We start from the raw sequence: 17,955 nt of genomic DNA, 5'->3' as shown, positions 1-17,955 counted from the left end.
CCATGATCCCTTTTAAAGGGATACAATCCAGCTCTATACATATCTCTTTGTACATTGATATTTGTATATATCAGCGCTCTGTTTTTTAGTTTTTGTGTAAGCAATCTGAGTGTTAGAGGAGCAGCAGTAATGTTTGTGAAGACACAGCCAATTTCCAGTATTCCATTCTTTAAAGCTCTGTCTCTACTTTAAGCTCGGTAAAACAACAATAGTAGCACTGTCATATCACAGAAATTTATGGTGAAAGCAAACAGTGGGCAGCTTTCAGTCTTTAGTCAAACAGTATCAATAAGAGAGGAGCATTTTTTAAATTTCACATCAGCAACTGTTTCTAGACCAGAGCTAAAGGAAACACATCAATTTTTACCTATGTTTTTCAAAGGCACAATGCTCAAGCAATACTGTACATAACATCAAGCACGCAGAAGAAAGCAGGCGATGCTATGCAGTTTACAGTAATTCAGTTGAGGAGGGAGCTGTTCATATTTCAAAGTTTCACACTATAACAGCCAGAATAAAGAAGTTTTTCAATCCACCGCAACAATAGAAGATCAAGGCAGTCTGACCTGCTGTTCTTAGCTTTTCACAAGGAAAAGCCATCCCCAAGTGGAGCCACTGTTAGCCTCTTGTTGCAACAGGTGTTCATCTTTCATGATTGACAGTTCTACATGCCAAATATGTCATCTTTCATGCTGTCAGGTTCCATATTTGCAGAAAAAGGCCAAAGAAGAGGCCATGAAAGTATGCCAGTCCAAATGCCACTACTGTATTCCAATTTTGATGACTTAACCATTTTTGAAGAATGTTCTGTTAAGGGAAGCCCAAACAGCTTAATCTTGGCTTCCCTAGGTTTCAATTTCCTGTTTTAGAATATAGAGAATGATATCTGTCCAAACAACTTAATTTTGGCAGATTTATAGATAGGTAGAGAATCAAAGGAGCCCAACTGCTTAATCTGGGCCCTTGGCAGAAATAAGTGTAGATTTAGATAGGAGGGCAGTCAAAAGAAAAATTGTGAAGCTGGGTCTGCAAGTCTAAGTGCACCTACCAAAAAGAAGAAAAAATGTTAGGAAGGTAGGCTGGGTAGGTAGCTGTGTAGTTGCAGAATCATGACTTGTGATCCATTTTTTGTTGTCAAGTGTCATATTTATTCAGATCACAAGTTGGAGGCAGTTTTCCATTTGGAGGAGCTCAAACTGGACATTACTAACTTCCCCTTCTTCTTCTTTCCCGAATCACTTACTAACTTCCCTGAAGAGGTCAAGGTCTGCTTGATTCCTCTTAGTTTCATCATTTTCCATTATATTTGCCTAAGTGAAGGTCCTCTTGGCTTAGGAGTACTGTTGTTTCACTCTATAAGTCACTTTTCCCCAAAAAAGCCTAAGGTCCCATACTTAGCGCTTTCTGGTCATTTTCATATTAACTCCTAAAACTCTATTATCTAACTCCCTAGTCTATTCCCTTATCCCATATTATGCAAAATATATAAAATCCCAAAAATATTAAATACCCCCTCCCTGGCACTATAGCCATATAATATCAAGCTTGGGAAATGTTGAGTTTACCAGGAACTTGACATTAGCTTTCCAGGTTCAAACCCTGGGATTAACTTGGCATCTGGTTAAGTTAATAACCTTTTCTTTCCCCTTTACCCATAAACATTTCATCATTCTCACCCCCTCTCCCTGATTGCTTAAAGTTTAGTGTTAAAATGTTTGAATAAACATTGAACTTTACCCCTGGTGCACAAACCATGTATAAAACCCACTTTTCCGCCCTTATCCTAAGGTTTTGCTCATAAACATTTAACCCCTGCTCGTTTTTAACCCCATAACCCACTTCCCTAATGTTTTAAACCCCCCCGTCACATAATAAATTAATCAAAAGGCGCGCGGGCCCCGTCCCTTATCCCTCCGCCGCCTTACCCATCCCGCCAACTGTCCGATCGCCCGTGCCCGAGATCAACGGCGGGCGGGCTTTTTCATCTCCGAAGCCACCGATGTTTAGCGTCTGGGAGTTCGGCGGTTTTCCCACCGTACTCCCGCCACGCGTCGCCCTCCCGGGTGTGGCGGAGCCCCCTCCTCCCAAACCACTCCAGTGCAAAGGCAGTGTGCCTGAAACTGCCAAACCACCCTCCCCTGGGTGATGTCAGCGCCCCGTCCTCCACCCAGTGATGTCATCCTACTGCGTCATCTGCCTGCATCGGCCTCCCACCACGTCACTGCCACTGTGTACCGCCACGTCCTCCGCCATACTGGGTCCCACCCGCTGACATCATGCTGACGTCATCACTCAAAAAGGCGCGAAAGGCGAAAATCGTGCTTAGGAAGCCCGGATTCAGATTCTGAGGCAGTTTTTCATGCGCGATTAGTGCGCTAGGCTACGAGAAATGGGCCAAAATGGAAAGCCCCTCATCGCGCAGCCCCCAGCAAGCCCAAAAGGCGCAGAATGACCCGTTTTTCTTCGCGAAGCATTCAGAAAGGGGCAAACACACTTTTTAAAGCAACAGAGGGCCGAGCAGCTGCCATGAAGGATCGATGGGATAGTCTAAACCATTCAGAAGATTTTAAAGACTCCAGGATCAGCGCCAAAGAGTATCAGGAAGCGGCAGAGAGTATCAGTTCAACAACATCAAATCAGGTGAAAATTAAAAACCTTCATCAAAGTCAGCAAAGCAGTTAAGGCCATTTAAAAGCCTATCTGGTCGGGATTAGTGCACATTAATGCCAACAAAACAGTAGCAAAACCAAGTTAGAGGTGGAGATAAAGGACAAATCACAGTTATTATAGGAGGACTGCACCGGGCTACCCAGGACAGACATTAACTCAGTTTTGATACAACTGCCCTCAGCGCAACCCAAAGATATTTTCGTGCATTTATTTCTGGATAAGATTAGGTTAAATTAATCATTTTTTTTTTCAGACTTGTTTAGGTCGGCTGTAATAGATTAGTTTTTGGATAACTTTCCCTATATATACCGACCCTCTGTATTGTTTAAAGGGTTGGTTGGTTGATAATCCTCATTAGAGACTCGCACTGGATATCTGAGATGTTTTACTTAATCAAAGATTGCTGAAAAGCTTTGGAGGAATGACTGTCTGCTCTGTGTCTAATGGTTTGAAGAATTGAATGCAGAATTCTTGTGTTGCTATATGAACCAATAAGTTTTCCTTACCTCTGTTATGTCGATTTCACATATGCTCACTTCACAGAACAAAGGATTGGCTTAGAATTTGCTCGGTTGCACTCTATGCTCAGTTTGTGTGGCTTCTTAATGTTTTCCTCTTGAATTAGGCATAAATATGAATTCGGTTATGGCTCATGTTTGACCTATTTTCATATATGAATGATTGTTATCTAGGAATTCTTAACTGCTCCTAGATAGGGCTCATTTGTTTTCTTGCTACTAATCTGAATGAGAGATTCTTAATTGCCACTCATTCCTTAGCCTCTAATCCATCTCTTTTACCTTGAATGATTGTTTCATACGCAGCTAGCTTGCTCCATATTCCTTCCTGTGACCAAGAAAATGCACCAGCAGTCCTACTCCTTGACTCCACGCCCAATGGTCCTAGAACTTTCATGCTGTCCCTGCCTCTTTACGTGAAAGCATCATCCTTCCCACCAAAAACAAAACAAAACCCCTTGAAATCAATAACTAGCCTAAAAACACTATCAACAAAGCTAAATCCGAAAGAGAGAGCCTTCTCTGATTGCAGGTGGGCTAGACCCTGCAGTCCAAAGATTGGTCTGTGGTTACCTTGGCCGTATCCTTTTGATGCCGACCAGAACGACAACCTGAGTGATAACAGTATGGTCACAACCATCCAATAATGAGAAGGATCACATATAACAAACTCATGACATGGTTGCAGCCATCCATCTAAAATAGACATGTATGTAAGCATGATCATGTCACATCGCCCTACAACCTGGACTTTTGTAATCTGAGCCCAAGGTCTTGCACTCCAACATGACCCGATCAAAGTATAAATTCTAGAATATGAATAGATGCGTTGAAGTGGAACACACTAGAAAATCGCTTGATTACCGGTCAATGATGTGAACCATTAACAAGCACGAGAGGAACCGCAAATAATGACAATGGCTCTCAAGGAACCAATAACACAATTCATAGAGTCTGAATAAGGAACTGAAGTCAAACACCCATGAATTCACTTGATCAAAAGCCAATGATGAGAACTTGTCGTCGAGTGTGAAGAACCTTCCATTAGGGCATGCAAGCTCTAAGGTAATGGAAGGGAGTCTCTCGATCAACTTCTCGGATAATGAGTTGAAGTCGACAGGAAGTGACCTTGTTGAAGGAGGGACATGATGTATCCCACATCATCGACACGAGATAAGGAATGCTATGATTATGGATGATAATTTATTTTTTAAATGAGTGTAAACTCTTGAACATATCGACAGCACAACTCCGAAGTTTGGCAGCTTTTTGGATCCATAGGGTCAGAGGTCATGATGACGTGGAAAAGATAAAATGGAAAGGAGAAAATGAATGACCCAAGCCCAAGAAGGTCAATGACGAAGCGAGGATATCCCAACATGACATGAAATAGAAGAGTGTCATGTTCAAGAGTGACAAGCTTCCAACACAATTGGTAAAAATTTTCCATTTTCCCCCACCATTTCTAGCAGGTACCCCAATTATTTTTTATCACAAGCTTGAAGGTGATAGCATCTGCTTGTAATATAAGTCCATCCTTCAGATAGATCCAACCTAGTAAGAATAACATGCCCTAGGAAGGAGAAGCTCATGTCTATCATGGTGATGAATCCAATGTCATTAAAGTTTAACGAGTCTGACAAAGGGAAAACTCGATATCTTTTTAATGTTTGGAGAGTTTAAAAAATACATGGAAAAGAAAACTCCAAAAGGTCCCTTTTCGTAAAGTTGTCTCTCGAGTCTAAAAAGGTAAAAAACAATACTCAAAAGAACCTCTTGACCATATCAGCCAAGGAGTACCTTTTTCATAAATAGTTTATCCCATCCCGAAAAAGGGGTAAACGTATAATGGGTAAATGACTTTTTGAAACCATTTACAAGTTTAAAATGACAAGAACTTGACAATATTTTCGTGTTTTGAGAGTCGGAAAAGAGCTTAAAGCAGACTCCCTATTTTTATTTTCTTTCACGAGTCAAAAAGGCAAAAATACTTGGCAATCTTTTCATGTCCATTTTTACGAGTCAGGAAAAGAGCTTAAATACGACTCTAGTTTTGCATCACCATCTGCAAACCATCACTTACCACAGCACAAGAAGCAAATGCATTATCCATTTCTAAGGAAAAATGGTGAAAAATACTTTTTAAAACCCTAAAATAGAGCTAAAAGCTTATAAAAAGGGAAAAAAGTAATTTTTTTTTACCATTTACCTCATTTGGAGCAATTTTTACCCACTTGTGCCCTAAATCTTTAGGAGCAGATTTCTACTGATCCAAGAGGCTGATCGTTGAACCGTCTGTTGCAGGTAAGAGCCGAGGCCCTAATATTTGCATTAATGCCTATTTTTCAAGAATTTAACCGTCTTTTCAGGGTTTTTGAGGTTTTTTTGGTAAACAAATTCGCTCTTGGTCAGCCTAGAATCTAGGCATAGGACGACGCTGATCGAGGGTTTTTAGCATGGGGACTCGTGCCATTAGCGCACCTGTTTTAAAAACAGTCGCATCGGCATAGAGAACTAATTTTTTTTAATTTTTTCCCAAATTCATTGCTTTAATCAGAAATGTCCCTTGCAAAAACTGATGTTAAAGTTCAATGTGGGATGTTTGTAGGCAAATCAAAGCAAAAATATGGTGATTGAGTGGAAAGAACAAGAGCATGAACGAATAGACCAAATGGCTTTGGAAGATCCAAACTGTCTAGATGCTTTGAGGAACTGTGGGTTCCTCAAGTTCTTTCTTACACTAGGTACAATACATGATCAGTCTATGGGACGTTGGACAAGAGGTATTTGTGATCCATGACCAAGAGCTAGAGTTGGAGACTTCAGACATCTACTTCATTACTGGGTTGTCCCATAGAGGGGAACTAGTCCAATTGTATGGAGGTAGGCCTATTGGGGCAAGTGTAAACATGTTGCTTGCCCAACATTGCCCAAGAGCCTTGAAATCTACAAGCGGCAAGATCGACATCATGACCATAAACGATCTTGTATTGAAGGTAATACTCTTAACCATCAACCGAGTGGCTGGGGCTCAAGCACTACATGAGTCCAACAAATCTCGGTTCCAGTATGTTGTGGATTGCATGGCACCCACGGTTTTCAACTGGGTGGAAGCCATGAAGGTAAACATGAAAAGGAAACTATCCAAGTGAAAAGTAGGAAACTTGAGGAAATTTGGATATGGCTCCATCTTAGTGACCTTCTTCTTGGAACAGATCCCACTGTTCCATTACCAGATGGTGGAGGTGAACTCTCTAATACCACGAGATCCACGGATGGTCCGATGGAGTGAGTTGATGCCTAGATCTGGAGGGAGCTAGCAAATGTCCTACAAGCCTGCCTTCTTTGTATGGCTCAGACGACAGTTGATCAAGGTGGAGGAATTACCGTACAACAAGACTGACTTCCGCGGCGACCCTGACATACTACTCCCAGAGGGAGAAGACTTTGATGATGTAGGTGGGCAAAACAATTTTATTTTTTGTTTTTTTTGTTTCTTTGTTTTTGCATATATGTATTCATGACACTTTGACTTTGTAATTGTAGACGTTGGACTAGAGAGGCCAGCAGGGATGTCCCCTATAGCCAAACATGTGGCTTGATAGTTAGAGGTTGCTCCTTATCAGGAAGGAGTGGATAATGAAGAAGAGATTTCCAAAAATATTGAGGGTCTGACGAGAGGAATCCAAGAATATGCATGGATCGAGGACATTCCTTGCCATTATCAGTGGCACACAGTGGGAGTGTTGGATCAGATTCGATGATTACTGACTCGTGTAGTACAAGTAGTAACATGTTATCATGATCACCACACAGAGTAGTCCATAGTTTAGAATTTATAGTTTTGCGGCTTGTGAGCCATGAATGTATTTGGAACACATATATTATTTTTTTGGATTTTGATGTATTACACTCAAACATTACCGACATATCTATGTTATATTTCCTATTTACTATGATACAATGTTTTCTCACACATTCCGTAAATTTCTGCCTAAAACATAATTAGCCAATGCATCTGTTAAAGTATTCATATGCCTAGGAATGTGATGATATGTAGTATAATCAAAATTTCTTTCCAATATATGAATACAAAAATACATTCTTAATATCTGAGGGTTTCTGACAGAATATTTCCCATTGAGCTGAAGAATAACAAGTTGTGAATCAAGGTTAATAACCATTTCTCAAATGTCAAGAGCAATAGGTTCTGACAAGAGTTCGATAACTACACTACATTTAGCAATTTTATTAGTTGTTTGACCCAAACAAATACCTTGAAGATCAATCAACTCACCATGAGGGTCATAAATAGCCCATTCTGCGATGATAGATTCTGGGTACTACGAAAAGAATCATCAATGAAACCTAAGTAAGGAGTCACAGACATCTGAAAAGAAGGTGAAGACATAATAAGTAGGAAATCTGCTTGAAAAACACACCAAACCAAACTGCACAAAATGAATAACACACTTATGTAAACAAGTAACCAAGCGAGATGACTCATGCATAATACTTTTTGAGGTAAAACCCACTACGAGGCTTACTCAAAGGGTTACCCTCAGAATCAATTAGCTCATAAGCCCATTTTTGGAATACACTCTTAACGATATAGGGCCCATGCCACATAGGTTAGAATTTTCCTGCCCCTAGCTTATCGTTAGCTTCATCATATAGCAAGACCAAATAACCTTCATTAAATGCAGGAGGAGAGACCGAATGATTAAGATGGGATTTAACTCACTTTTTTTATGCTTCAATGAATAAAGTAGCGAGACGACCAGTTTCATCCAGTTGTTCCAAATATAGGAGATGCTCTTCTTGAGGTGAGGTTTTAATGCGTAATTCAAAAGCCAATTTGAGTGAGGGAATTTCACATTCAATCTGTAGGGTAGCTTCCAGGCCGTAGATGAGCTGGAAAGGTGTGAATCCACTTGCGTCTTTAGTTGAGGTTCGGTAGACCCACAAAGTTGAAAAAGCATGAGATGCCAATTGGATTTGTGCATCCCAATGGTTTTATTGGAGAAATGTCATCTGCTAAATATGTGCAGTAGCAGACCAACATGGAACTCAATATAGACAGTATTTCTACTTCAGAACAATTGTTAATATTCCATGAATATGTGGAAGAAGCAGACCAATCTTTATGATATTCTGATTTCATGACATCCCTTTTATCAGGGGCAGGTGACCAAGAAGAATTCCAAGAACTTCTATCAGTAAATTTATGCACAATTGCATCTTTGGGTTCTTCTTCATCCGAAAATGAAATCAGATCAGGAATGTATTTTTCTATCTGAAAAGTTTCTTTATCAGGAGGAGAAAAATTATTCACAAGAAACTCTAAATCTTCTAGAGTAGGAGGAGCAGAGGGCGTTGCTTCAAATTTGTTGAGTACTGTATCAGAACTAGAAGGCTTAATAGGATCATCTCCTGATTTCAACCACTTAGAAACTGTCATTTTTTGTCCAGGGCTTGAAGAGTTTAGACTGGAAAACATGCCAGGATTAGCCATAGGAGCATCAACAAAGGTAATTTCTGGTTTAGGAAAAATGATATCACCAGGATTCTTCATTTTTGATTGAAGAGTAGTAGGAACAACATGGAAAGGCAATTGAACTTGAGGATTTGAGAAATAAGTAGTAGCTTTAAAAGTAGGATTAGGAGTGTTTTTATTTTCTCAGACTTTCAACAGAAGTAGGGACAACCCAAACTTGTTTCTTTACTACTTCAAGTGATGTTTTTAAGCTTGTCATCATATCCTGATTCTTATCTGCTACTAAATGTACTTTGCCAATCCATTTGGAATTATCATTAATCCATTTTTCTAAAACATCAATAGTTTTAGCAATATGCAAACCATTCGATCTAAGAGTTTTTATTCCATCTAAAAATTTATCTCTGGTAAAATCCACCTTTTGAAGAATTTTTGCAATTATTTCTTGGAGCATTTTATTTTCTCTAGCTGCATATTGATGATTTCTTTCTAGATGTTTAATCAAACTATCTAGAGCAAGATTTGTCCAGTTTTTTTCTGCAACTGATTCCCTGTCTAAAAGATGAGACTGGTCAGACTGAAGTGGGAGTAACTTAAAAATCTTATCATCTTGTCTGATAACAAGATTTTTCCAAGGAGGAATTGTTGTCTCAGTGCTAAGAATAGTGCCATCTATTAATTCCCATTTGTGTTGTGACACTTCTGTCTATAAGGCTAACCCTTGCATCATATTCACTCTAAGGGTTTGATAGATGTGTTCTAAAAAAAGCTGCCCTTTCATCTTGATAGACTGTAAATGTTTCGGAACATTTGATTTTTCCAACATATTTTTTATTTATCATCTATGTGAGGGATGATAAGAGGTCTAGGAATTTCAACTAGATTTTCCTTAATCTTTGTTTTTATATCTTCACAAGATAGATTCTTGAACATTTTAACCAAAGCCATTTCTACTTCATTTGTACTTGGATAATAGAATTCATAAAAATAAATCCATTGTTTATTCTGTTCCATCCAAGCTTTCCATTTTTCATTGTTGACTTTGTTGATTGTTGACCTATCTTTCTTTGAATATGTTTTCATTTCTTCACAGTATCTATACTCTTGCTGATGAGTATACAGATCCCAGTTAAACATTTTCTTATACCATTCATTTGAGGGATCATAAGGACTTATTCCTTTGTATATCTTAAGAAATTGAATGATTTCTTCATCAGAAGGAAGCTGTATTTTACTAGGAATCTTATTCCTAGGATCCAATATATAGTTGGGGATTTCTTCTGGATATCCTAAGCCTTTTGTAGCAGAATTTCCTACTGATTGAAGTAAAATTACTTCATGAGCTGAAAAAGGATTACACCTTGTACATTACTATGTTTGATTTCCAAAACTTGGAACAAAAAGAATCATGTTTATTCTTCTTCTGTCTTTATCCTGTTCTTCTTTTTAATGGGGTTTTGGAAGACTAGGAGTTTGCTGACAAAAGTTAGGAGAACAATGAGAATGATTACATACAGATGGTTGTGGAAATTGTGGAATTTGGAATGATGATGGCATATTAATTGTTCTAGGAGGAACAATATTTGAATGCTGAGACTGAAGAGTTTGTGCAATCATATTTGATAACAGTGTGGATCTTTGCAATATTCAACTTCAGAATCTTCTTCTTCATAAACAACATGAATCTGGTCATTTAGATCATAATAATTTTCTAAATCTATTAATTCTTCACAGCTAGAAGGGAGATCAATAATATTTACCTTGCCAGATTTATTCTTATAGCTAAATTGTTTCTTCTTACCAGATTGTTGTTTGTCTTTTTGCACTTTTGGACAATTTGGAGCAATATGTCCTTTTTCATTGCAATGGAAGCAAAATATTTTCTTCTGTTTTGGCTTTTGATGAAACTGGCGTGTTTTTTTGTATTCTCTGGGAAGCCTTCTATGAATGAATTTTTTGTTTTCTGCGGATCTAAAAGTTTTCTTAGAGTAAGATTTCTTTTTAGAGCGACGACGATCATATCCCCCTAAACTTTTAGAGCCATGCAAATGCCATTGTTTACATAGTTGTTGATAGCCATGTGGTTTAGTGGAGCTGGTGACAACACGAGCAACTTTCATCTGAGAGCAAAGTTCAACAATGGCAGCTTTAATAGCTTGTCTTATAACACCAAATTTATAGGCACCAATCTTTCCAGGAAGCTTATTCAAAATGGCAGTAGTTACCCAATTTGGTAAAGAAGCAATGAAGATTTCTTTCCATTTGGGATCTAGAATCATGTCAGAAGAAAGAGTATGCAGATGATGGAGATATTCCATAAAATATTCATCAAAATGCTGCATATTAGTAAGCTTCATGGATGTAAGTGTGACTGCAGCAAGTTCATTATTGATCTAAGGATAACCACAAAAATTGACAAGAATGCCATGCATTAGGCAACCAATCATGTTATTCACAGGTAATGAAGTCTGTGGATCCATATATGTAGTATTATCTGGGTTCATTACCATAGATGTTTCCCAAGAAGGAATGAGGACAGGATCATAATGACTTTCTGCTTTAAGCCAAGAATCAAGGAGTCCTTCAAATCCACTGATGATTTTCCTGGTTGTATTTAATGGAGAAATTTCATTTGCTAAATATGTGTGGTAGCAGACAAACATGGAACTCAATGTAGACAGTATTTCTGCTTCAGAACAATTGTCAATATTCCATGAATATGTGGAAGAAGCAGACCAATCTTTATGATATTCTGATTTCATGACATCCCTTTTATCAGGAGTAGGTGATCAAGAAGAATTCCAAGAACTTCTATAAGTAACTTTATGTACAATTGTATCTTTGGGTTCTTCTTCATTAGAAAATGAAATCAGATCAAATGTCTTTTGCTATCTAAAAATTTTCTTTATCAGGAGGAGAAAAATTATTCACAAGAAACTCTAAATCTTCTAGAGTAGGAGGAGTAGAGGGCGCTGCTTCAAATTTGATGAGTACTATATTAGAACTGGAAGGCTTATCAGGATCATCTCCTGATTTCAGCCACTCAGAAACTGTCATTTTATGTCTAGGGCTTGAAGAGTTTAGATTGGAAAACATGTCAGGATTAGCCATAGCAGCATAAACAAAGGTAGTTTCTGGTTTAGGAAAAATGATATCACCAGGATTCTTCATTTTTGATTGAAGAGTAGTAGGAACAACATGGAAAGGCAATTGATCTTGAGGATTTGAGAAATAAGTAGTAGCTTTAAAAGTAGGATCAGGAGTGTTTTTCTTTTTTATACTTTCAACAGAAGTAGAGACAACCCAAACTTGTTTCTTTACAACTTCAAGTGAAGTTTTTAAGCTTGTCATCATATCCTGATTCTTATCTGCTACTGAATGTACTTTTCCAATCCATTTGGAATTATCATTAATCCCTTTTTCTAAAACATCAATAGTTTTAGCAATATGCAAATCATTTGATCCAAGAGTTTTTATTCCATCTAGTAATTGATCTCTCGTAAAATCTACCTTTTGAAGAATATTTTCAATTATTTTTTGGAGCATTTTATTTTCTGTGGCTGCATATTGATGATTTCTTTCTAGATGTTTAATCAAACTATCTAGAGCAAGATTTGTCTAGTTTGTTGCTGCAACCGATTCCCTGTCTGAAAGATGAGACTGGTTAGATTGAAGTGGAAGTAACTTAAAAATGTTATCATCTTGTCTGATAACAAGATTTTTCCAAGGAGGAATTGTTGTCTCAGTGCTAAGAATAGTGCCATCTATTAATTCCCATTTGTGTTGTGGCACTTCTATTTGTAAGGTTGACCCTTGCATCATATTCACTCTAAGGGTTTGACAGATGTGTTCTAACAAAAGCTACCCTTTCATCTTGACAGGCTGTAAATTTTTTAGAACATTTGATTTTTGCAACATTTTTTATATTTATCATCTATGTGAGGGATGATAAAAGGTCCAAGAATTTCAACTAGATTTTCCTTAATCTTTGTTTTTATATCTTCACAAGATAGATTCTTGAACTTTTTAACCAAAGCCATTTCTACTTCATTTGTACTTGGATAATAGAATTCATAAAAAGAAATCCACTGGTTATTCTGTTCCATCCAAGCTTTCCAATTTTCATTGTTGACTTTGTTGATTGTTGACCTATCTTTCTTTGAATAGGTTTTCATGTCTTCAAAGTATCTATACTCTTGCTGATGAGTATACAGACCCTAGTTAAACGTTTTCTTATACAATTCATTTGAGGGATCATAAGGACTTATTCCTTTGTATATCTTAAGAAATTGAATGATTTCTTCATTAGAAGGAAGCTGTATTTTACTAGGAATCTTATTCCTAGGATCCAATCTATAACTGGGGATTTCTTCTGGATATCCTAAGCCTTTTGTAGTAGATTTTCCTACTGATTGAAGAAAAAATTCTTCATGAGCTGAAAAAGGAGTACACTTTGTATATTCCTGTGTTTGATTTCCAGAACTTGGAACAAAACGAATCATGTTTATTCTTCTTCTGTCTTTATCCTGTTCTTCTTTTTCATGGGGTTTTGGAAGACTAGGAGTTTGCTGAAAAAAGTTAGGAGAACAATGAGGATGACTACATACAGATGGTTGTGGAAATTGGAATGCTGATTGCATATTAATTGTTCTAGGAGGAACAATATTTGAATGCTGAGACTGAAGAGTTTGTGCAATCATATTTGATAACATATGCATGAAGTTTGGATCAGAAGTAAGATCATATGAAGGACTTGGTGATCCTTCAGGACTAGATGCAATAGAGGACATTTGTGGTCTTACTACGATTTCAGATTTTACAGGGTTTTTTATAATAGGAGGAGGAGGAGGTCCACCATGCTCAGACTATGCACACTTTGACAGGGAGAAGTACGAATAGAAGCCCAATTTGTGACCCATTCTGTTGGCGGTTTAAGATCTCGATGAGATATCATTTGAGGGGCAACAAGATTTAAGCCATAGTCATGAGTGATAAGAGTAGTGAACTCAGAGGTTTCAAAAACTTGTTGGACAATAGAAGGAGTGGTCTTATTATAAAATTTGATGACACATCGCCAATGAATAACAACATTATTGCTATTATCTTCAAAATCATCATATCCATGTGTTTGGATGCCGAGCATTAGAGCATTGATGGCATTAGGATCATCTAAGGAAATAGAAAAATCAGGAACACAGGACCAAGAAATTGGACCGTAGGCTAATGTTCCTTGACATCCTCCAATTAAAGCTTTATGAAAAGTTTTCCATCGGCGATCAAAAACACAAGAGAAGACAACAACGTCTTGACCTTTTCTATGTAGTGGTTGAATCCCAATTTGGATATGACCAAAATGAGCAAAATTGAGACCGACTTTTAGTGCAGTTGTAAACTCAGATTGCTTCAAAATGTTCATTGTTTGAAGCAGATGATTGTTACTGGAGGTTTGTAGAATTTCTTCTTTAACCTTATATCTTCAGTATTGTATAGTGTCTAATAATCCCAGATTTGTATAGACATGTTTGGGGTCTATTTTTGGTAAAGACCAAGAACCAAACTTACTCTGTTCATTTAATAATGTTATAGATTTATCATGGATGATAGTGTGAAAACCAGATTTTATTTTTTCATTACATTCTCTTTCTTCTTCTTCTTTAACAATTTCATCAAAACTTTTATCACTAAATTCATGAAGAGAACTTCGTGCTAGAGAAAATTTATCCATAACCAATACTTTCTAACAACAAGAAAAAATCAGAAATACTTTCAACCTCCCTCTGATACCAACTACAAAGCGCACACAGCGAAAGCGAGAATGTGGAAATAAACAAGATCCGTGACTGATACTTTAATCACAGAGAGGGAAGAGACTCCTCTATTGCGCAATCTAGCATCACGAATATATTTTTGAATATATTTGAATATGAATGCCAACAAGAGTATTAGTTCATAATAAATACCAGGTATTCTTAATCGCTCCAATATCTGACAATTATTCTAAACAATATCCTCGTGTTGAAACACGAACTCTGGCCCAACGGTCTACTTCTGCGAATTTGCGACTTCTTCAACCTTAACCAGGCTCATACAAGTTCGAGAATAGAATCCAAAACAATCTACAAAGGAGACATAGATTTACAGAAATTGAGGAATCTTTATTGATGAACTTCAAAACTCAAGTATTACAAAGTTGCTTCTCAAGCAATACAAAGTTACTTCTCCAACAAAAAGTATCTCTAAATTTCTTAAAACTTGAATGCCTCTCTTCCCTAGTCTTCATCTATTTATAGATCCTCCTAGTTCTAGGTTTGGTGATACCTCCATATCAGATATGAGAAAATATTACTTTACATCAAAATCAAATCCTTACATCAGATATGAGAGAATCCTGCTTTCAGGTAACCCGAACGACATCTGCACAGTATCTTACTTTACATCAAAATCAAATCCTTGCATCAAATATGAGAGAATCCTGCTTTCGGGTAACCCGGAGGACATCTGCACAGTGATTCAATCATAAAATATTTTATATTTATTCTTATCCCTTTATTTAATTATATATGTTGGATTGATTACACTGTAAGAGATTCTTTTTTAGGGAACCTTATGAAAAACCTGTCTGCCACCAAAGTCGGACAGAAAGACATTACAAAATGAAAAAATGTTCTAGTTGTTCATGAGAATAATGATGTTCTCTGAACCTAGTCAAGAAGTCATTATTAAAATACTGTGAATAAATTTCTTCCTCACATTCCCAAATTGGTACTTCAGCATATTCTAGTACTTCGTCCTGAAAAAGTAGTGGGCCAAAAGGATTTAAATTTGGATCTGTCATGGCATGAAATGACTCATAGTCATGTGAAGAGCCATTCATATTTCCCCCGAATCTTCTGAAGAAAATATTTCGTGTAATAAACCAATGAAAGGATCCATTGGCACAGAGTGTTGCAAGCATGTGATAATTGGTGATATTGTTGATATCCAAAATCCTTTTGTATAAAATTCCTGATTGATGTGCCCGTGGTTCTGTAAATCCAGGAAGTTGTAATAACCGGAGAGAGAATGGGTAAAAACATAGAGGACTGATACCATAAATGTTCCACCATTCTTTAAACCATTCAGGTGTGGGGTCTTGTTCTTCAATTTGTGTAACTTGCATCCCATGATATCTAAAAGAAAACTGAACATTATAGAAAAATGAGTTAGTTTTATTTTCAAAACACATACCTGTATACTAGGCTTTCTCTTGGCGTTCATGATCTTCAGAGTTCTGAAAGTTGGGTGGAAATAGGAAATGATCAATGTAGATTTCACAGCAGATTAGATTTTCATCTGCATCTTTGTGTAATGTGAAATCAAGATTTCTCCAATCTTGAAGAAAACTTAAAGCTTCAAAAGCTTCATCATTTCTTTGCATTTGATCATCCCATGAGAAATAATGTTGTCCAGTTCCATGCCGATATTTAATTTCTTTCATTGGAAACCAATCTGCTTGATAATCGAGTAGAGGTTTCTGCAGATTAAAAGTGTGAGAACCATCAGCACATTCAATGTGAATCTCATTTTCTAATCTTCTTATGATGTTACATCTGAGATTATTTACATAATCTCTCTATAAAAATTTCCGGCTGAGAAGATCTGCGAAGGAATTCTTAATTCCAGAAATGAACTCTACATCAAAACGATACTGAGCCAATGTCATTATCCATCTAACCATTGCTGTATCTTCAAAGTCACATTTATGGATAGCGAACTTAAGGGCTTGGCAATCTATTTTGATTGTAAAATGTTTATAGATCACAGAATCTTTGAATTTGGCATTGCCAAGGCAGACAACTCTAAGTTCTTTCTTTAGGCTGGACCAATTTTTTTTGTGTAGTTGACCAAATTCCAGAGGCATACTGGCAAATTTCATATTCCATTTTATTTTTATTAAGATCATGTTGGAAGAAAATTACACCCCACCAATATCACTGGCATTTTTAATGATGGTTTTCGGCCATTCTTCATTGATTGTGCTTAAAGGAGAAATATTACTAATCTTTCCTTTAATTCTTCTGACTGCCTCTGTTAAATCCTCTATCCACGGAATTGGATCTTTTTGCAATATTTTATTCAATAAGACTCTGTCTTGGGTACAATGTCTGACAAATTTGGAGATGTAATTCAAACTACCCATGAATCTTTGTAGTTGAGTTTTATCAGTGATTCTGTCTGAAAATTTATCCATGAAATCACGACTATGTTGCATAATGTAATATGATCCATATTGAATCACATATCCCAAGAAATCTATCATAGTCTGAAATAACTTCATTTTTGAATCTGATAAAACTATACATTTTCCTTTGACTCTCTTGTAGAATATATTAAGATGCTTTATATGAGAGGGAATATCTGCAGAATGAATTAGAACATCATCAATATATTTCTTCAAGAAACCATCCATACCTTCAAAAGTTTCATCCATAATCTTCTGGAAGGTGGATGGAGCATTTACTAGTCCAAAGGGCATAATATTCCATTCAAAATGTCCTTCTGGTACTGAAAAAGTTTTTTTCCACTTATCTTCTTCATTTATCCATACTTGCCAGAAACCAGACTTTAAATCAAACTTGGAAAAGATTTATGACTATGATATCTGAGACAAAAGCACAGAGGGATTTGGCAAGGGATCAACATCATAATCAAGGATATTATTCAGAGGCTTGTAGTTTACTACCAATCTTGGTTTTCGTCTGATAATCTCTGAGTGCTTATTGACATAAAATCCAAAACAAGCAATAGGGCTATGAGATTTTCTGATCAAACCTTTTTGCAGTAAAGATTTTATTTCTTCTTTACAATACCTGAGTTGTTCAGAATCCATCGATATTGCTTTTGATCTTCTGAGTTTTCCATGAAATTTCTTTTTCAAAGGCAATTCGACTTCATGTTTATGAATATGCCAAAAGGCATTTGGATCTTCAGAACAACAAGATTTTAGTTTCTGAGAGATCTCACTTATTTCATTTTCAAATTTTCCTTTTAGAAGATTTTCATCAATCTTGAGCATTTCTTTCTTCTTCTCCATCTTTGCCAAGGTATTTTGTAACCTGTCAATTCTGCTCAATCTATTAGGAGAATTGGAATGAATAAAAGGATAGAAATAATCTATACCTTTGAAGAGAAGAAAATATCCACATTTCTGTGATTTTTCATCATAAGTTCTTCCATGTCCTTTGAAATTTCTCAGGAAAGGAGTTCCTAAGTACATAGCACAATCAAGCT

The sequence above is a fragment of the Pinus tabuliformis genome, chromosome X (genome assembly GCF_031772625.1).
Source record: "Pinus tabuliformis cultivar Carrire ecotype Pingquan chromosome X, CPIR1, whole genome shotgun sequence".
NCBI lineage: Eukaryota > Viridiplantae > Streptophyta > Pinopsida > Pinales > Pinaceae > Pinus > Pinus tabuliformis.
Note: the sequence above shows the minus strand (reverse complement) of the source record.